The 6,000-nt window shown below is 41.6% G+C and overlaps 1 pseudogene; it reads left to right on the top strand.

Annotated features, from left to right (window-relative positions):
- The first annotated feature begins 1,552 nt into the window (after window positions 1-1,552).
- Window positions 1,553-6,000, top strand: part of LOC114704073 — a 57,026-nt pseudogene continuing 52,578 nt past the window's right edge.

Raw genomic sequence — 6,000 nt, 5'->3', positions numbered from 1 at the left:
CCGAACGTGCCAGGGAATGCCTGAGATGGCTCGCGTAGCTTCACAGGAGGCGGCATGTGTGTCCCATCCCAAAGGGATCAGACACAGACATGGGGCAACTGAGTCCCTTTGGCAGGGCATAGGGCCGTGTTCTCTGAAGAGCATGGGAGGGATGATAGCAAGTGTGCCAGAGGCAGGGATGAGCTGGACAGATGGACAAGATGCTCCACACCATAACATTGCTAACTGGTCCAGAGAGTGGGTGACTGAGTGTGGGGACCCTCGGTGTGCTGCTGTGGCTATGTCCAGACATGCACGTAGAGATGAACATTAACAAAGACACCCTTTGCCCCCTGTCGCTTTGTTGCTTATAAAAGTTTGATCCAAGGGTCCTCACAATACACCTTGAAAGGTGTTGGCTAGTCACTAAGAGGCAGTGTCGAGGCTCACAGTAACAATGTAATGTATCCCAGGTCAACACCTCAATTCAACACTGCAGTCAATAACTGCAGTGCCAAGATGTACAGGAGGATGGTGGGTCTAAGTGTCTGAGCATTTGTGGGTTTTCCATAGAGGATGTGCCTTCCAAGCCTTTAAATTGTATTTCTCTCATCTCTTGCATGTTTTTTCTTGTCTTCGGTACACTGCATTTTATAGCTCAAGTATGCACGGGCTTGAGGCACTTGGGGTATTATTCTTTCAGCTCTGGTGGATGGTGCCACACTTGTGCATGTACAGGAGCATAATTGGACTCAATGAGTTATTTTTTTAAAAATAAGTGAAAAAAAGGAATAGGACATGGGGGGAGCAAGGAGAATTGGGCAGGGTGAATATTACTGAAGTATATTATATGCATGTTAAAAAATAAAGGTTTGAATTAATAGAACATTTCAATTCCAGCTTTCTGCACTGGTGATATCAGCACTGGCATTTTGTAACACATATCCACCCCATGGTTTTTTGTTTTGGTTTGGTTTTTGGTTTTTGGAGGTTGGTTGGTTGGTTGGTTAGTTGTTGTTTTTCTGCCAAGCACAGGAAAGAGTTCTGATGCTCAGATCTCAAGGATCAGGTAGGGGTAATGCGCCTGGCCACCTTCTGCGGGAAGCTCCACGTTCGGCAGGAAGCAGGGCAGCTGCTTTACATCCATCCTTAGCTCTCTCACTTTAGAAGTCACGTGGAAAGAGAACAGGGATTCGTTTGACTGATGGCACGAAGAGAAAAATATTAGAACAGAAAGGCATCTTTCCTACAGAGGTTCATTTCACTCTGTGCCGCTGCCTGGGATAGCTTGCCAGTTGTTTAGCAGCAGAGTAATGTTAGCCATTTTTTAATCCATCTTGAGTATTATGGAGATAATATAACTAATGATGGAGAAATCATTTCTTTCACGGTAGTAGTTTAGAGGAGTAAGAGAACTCAAAATGCAGATATATTGGAAGACATGAATTTCCAATCATTGCTATTGCTCTAGGTGCAGTTTTAGGAGTTTTTTTTCTGCGTGGCTATGCAGAGGGCATCAGCTAAAAGCGACGGATTGCGTCTGGAGATGCACAGACTCCCTTGAAGTCCAGCAATGCTCCGATGCAAAGTGATGTCTCTGTTCTGTTTCACTGCAGGACCCATGCAGGAGACCATCTATGATTTCTGGAGGATGGTGTGGCACGAGAACACTGCCAGCATCATCATGGTGACCAACCTCGTGGAAGTGGGAAGGGTAAGCTGGCCAACCGTGGCAAACGCCCTTTGGTTCCCTGCTGGGTTAGTGATAAAGAAACATGACCCACGCTCTTGAAGTGTGCCATATACTCCCAAAGAAAACTTAACTACCCAGCATCTCCTGTTGCTTACCACAATGGCTTATTCCTTTTCAGTAAGCACAGCCTGAATGGCCTTCATTTGTTGCAATAACAACAGACAGGGAATGCACTCAGGATTTAAAAGCTGTCGTTACCTGGCTATATTGAGCACACAGAAATACCTCCAAGCATTAGTGCTGGTTGTTGGGTGTTGAAACCCTATGGGTGCTACAATAGACATGACATCATTCTGTAAGTCAGGGGAATTGACTCTAAAAACAGTGTGCATTGCTGGGATCTGTCTGTGGACTAGAAACCCAGCATGTTGTCATGCTTCGCTGTGCCTTGGTGTCCTAACCTATGAAATGGGAACCATAATCTTTAGCCCTAAAGTTCTTGTATTCCTATCTCTAGTGACTGTTTATGAGTTTCATCTTGTTTAACCAGGAAGCTGATGAGCAGCGGTAATCTTAGCAATGGCATGTTATCAGATTACCTCCAGAGCACACGTTTTAAATGAGTAAATATATAGGGTACAACTGCTTTATAATGGGTTCAATTCCATGGTGCCGCTTAGCTCAAACAAAGAGCCATTACTTCTTAGGGAAGCTGGTATTTATACCCAGCAAAGGCAGCCTGGTAGTTGTCCTAGAATTGAATTATTGAAACAAGAACCTTAAAGGGGAGGTGGTTCTTAAGGTTTCTACAATTAAGGCACAAACAAATATAACAATTGTCTCAGAAGAAGATCTCAGTAAGTGGAATATACTGAAAATTCTCGAAAAGATGACAGACTAGATAACCTGACCTTCAACAAACATCTTGAAATTCTAGATAAATCATGCTTATTTTTAAAAGTTCATATGCATCGTATGAGTATGTAAATAGACTTGCTTAAAATATGCAACTTAGCACTCAAGAAAGTCTAACTACCACAGACTGAAGTACACTGTGGGCTGGAATTGGGAAGGCTGGACATTATAATATGCCGTACACTAAGGACCAGAGACTGGAAAGATTGGACATTGTAATGTACCATACACTGAGGGCTGGAGACTGGAAAGATTGGACATTGTAATGTACCATACACTGAGGGCTGGAGACTGGAAGATTGGATAATGAAATTGTGCCCAGAAACAGGCAGGGGAGTTCTGTGTCCATCTTGGTCAGAGGTAGCCTGATTTTGAAGCCATAAAGATCAAGAGATAACATCTGGGGGCCATCAGTGTTAATATAAAATCCAAACCCATGGAGGTAGAGGGTCGGATAAAAGACAAAGTCAGGGAGGAAGTGGGAAGGAGGGGAGAGAAGGGAGCATCCGCCTGCCCTGAGAATATGACGGAGAACATTACTCCATCTTCACTTCAGATCCCAGGAAAGAACCCCTGCCAAACTCATGGGTCAAGATGAGACTGAATGTAAGGTCAAAAAAACAGTGTCACAGAGTTCACCTCATGTCGTGGGTTCCAGGGTCATGAATTCAGTCACAGTAGGTTCCTACCATCACAAAACACAAAGAGAGCATCTGTTTTCAACATGTACAGACTTTATTATCATTCCCGAAACAAAATAGTAAACAGGTGTTGACATAGGAGGTACACTGTACTGGGGTATCAAAGCCATCTAGAGATGATGTACTCATGTATACAGGAGGATGTTGCCTAGGTTCATGCAAATGCTATAGGCAGTTTACATAAAAGGAGTTCCAGAAGAAGCTAGAACCAATTCCCATCGATATTGAGGGAGGAGTGTATAAACTCACAGGAAATAAATAAAAAGTTCCTAGATGCTCTTAATTTAAAGAAAATGAGACATCTAATTCAAGAAGTGGACAGAGTAAACAAAGAAAATTGAGAAAGTAGAGAAGAAATTTATTAAATCATAGTAATGAAGATTGCAAATACAAACTAGTTAATGAGATAGACAAACCTTTGACAACGGATCAGAAATAAAAAAAGAAAATAAATTCACCAATATTAGAAGAGGATTGTATCTTTATGATAGAGACTAAATTAATAATTTGGTGATTTGTAGAAAAATACATATTCTCTAAGATCAGTTCTAAAATAAAATAAATTCTGACAAACAAGTATTTAAAAACTGAAGCATGTCCAAAAGTCAGCCATGAAATGTACTAGACACAATGTGTTTTTTGGTACTCAATACTCAAATTTTGTATTATTTAATTTTATAAGTTATAAAATACAATACCTTTTATATGTTTTTATTGATATATAGAATCAATAAAAAATGATTCTAAGGAAATAGAAAAGGAAAAATTGCTTTTCTGTCTTACTTTATGAGGATGGACAACCTTGAAATCCGTCCAAAGACCATAGGAGAAGAGAAGATTATAGGTGTCACAATTGACAGGAAGAAATAAATGGGCCAATATGTCAAACAGAAGGCCAGATGTTGACTGCAGCCCTAAGTGGAAAGATATATAATTAGTGAGCTTTTTCAATCAAGCATCTGGACATTTGCTTACCATGTGGCCAAAAAAAGAAAAAGATCTCTTCCTCATGGAATGCCCCAAACAAGCAAAAACAAAGACCTATGTATCACAAATAGAGCTTTAAAACTTGTAGAAAATATACAGGAAAAATATTAAGACTTTGAGTTTTTTTAAAGACTGTTTTAAGACAACAAAAGCTTGGGAAGATTGGAAGTTTTGAAAATTTAAGCATGTAAAGTTTTCTGTACAGCATAAAATCTTTCAGGCAATATTTTCTTATACTGAAGTAGAAAACGCATTTTCTTTCTTTCAATTCTGCTCTTCGGGAAGCTGGTGGGAACGCAGGTGAGCTGGTTGGAGCCTGGTCCAGCAGGTTGCTGGTCACGTGGGCAGCTGGAGAGGATCTCTCGGACCATGAGGAGCAGGATATAATGGTCCTTGCTTCAGCCAGTCAGACAGCATAACAGATACCTTGGGCTGAGAGGCATAAACCAGAGCATTCATTTCCTTAATGTGCCGCTGAGTCCACATCAAGGTCAACCGATCCAGGTCTGGAGAGGGCTCCTCTGGTTTTCACATGGTTACCTTTCTCACCTGGACTTCAGGTACATGGCGGATAGAGCTAGCTCTCTAGTTCTTTCCTTATACAGACACTAATCTTGTTGCATCAGAGTCCACCCTTTTAACCCATGTATCTTGCTCTTCATTTACAGATACAGCCGTCATGGGTCACGGGTGGTCAGGTTTCAGCATTTGAGTTTGGGATATAAATATTCGATCTATGACCACCTACCTACTTTGGGAGTTTGGCGTAGATTATGTGAGAATTTCTCCATGTCCTGGAGAGAAGTTTTTACCCATTATGAAGACTCAGTAAATATTAGGTATTAATTTCAATGTTCTATTTTCAAACTCAGATCAGCAGTGATACTATATAATGAGCTGATTTTCCTGGATATTATGGGTTGGGGGGTGCACCAGAATTCATTTCTCATTTAAGGATGAGAGTGGGTGGCTTCCCGGACAGTGTCTAAGAGCAGTTGAGTACGCCTTTGAACTCTTCCATGGCGGAGCAGAGAATTCTCTTGGCCTTTCATTCCTCTGAGGAACTGCACACCACCCAGTGTCTGGACTGACCCACAAATACTTAGAGAATGTCCACATCCCCGAGTGAGGCCTGTGGATGTAGTGGTCCAGGTCCACGGCTTTTTCAAGAGCTGCATTGTTACCTCAGATTGTTAAGTATTGGGGTTTCTGAAGTAATTATTTTTGAAAAGTGAACAATCTGTAAAATAACAATGTCCATAGCATTTAGGATGAAGTGTGAATGTGTGTGTGTGTTGTGTGTGTTTTCCCCTTGGTTGAAATTCCTAAGTGTGCTCTCTCCAGACTCAGTAGCCTGAAGAGGGAAAGTCTGACGCATGATAAATTCCTTCACTTTTAAGGAAGGGTAGAGAAGGTGTGGTTCTGATGTAAAGGAGGAGAAGATGCACTGTTCATTACTACAGTCAAGGGAAGCATAAAGGCTGGAGAGAGGCTCCGCAGTTAGAAGCACTGACTGTCTTGGAGGGGACCAGGGTTCAATTCGCAACTCACAGTCAGCGAGCTCATAACGTCTGTAACCTAGTTCCAGAGGATCTGAAGTCTCTTCCGGAATCCTCCAGCACTAAGACATACACTCAGGCAGGACAATCCGTAAACATTTTTTTTTAAAGAACTAGTAATAATGTGCAAAAGACTGTTGGTTGACATTTTGCTGGTAGCCAGGTT

The sequence above is a fragment of the Peromyscus leucopus genome, unplaced genomic scaffold (assembly GCF_004664715.2).
Source record: "Peromyscus leucopus breed LL Stock unplaced genomic scaffold, UCI_PerLeu_2.1 scaffold_629, whole genome shotgun sequence".
Classification (NCBI taxonomy): Eukaryota; Metazoa; Chordata; class Mammalia; order Rodentia; family Cricetidae; genus Peromyscus; species Peromyscus leucopus.
Note: the sequence above shows the minus strand (reverse complement) of the source record. Positions and strands in the feature narration are given on the sequence as shown.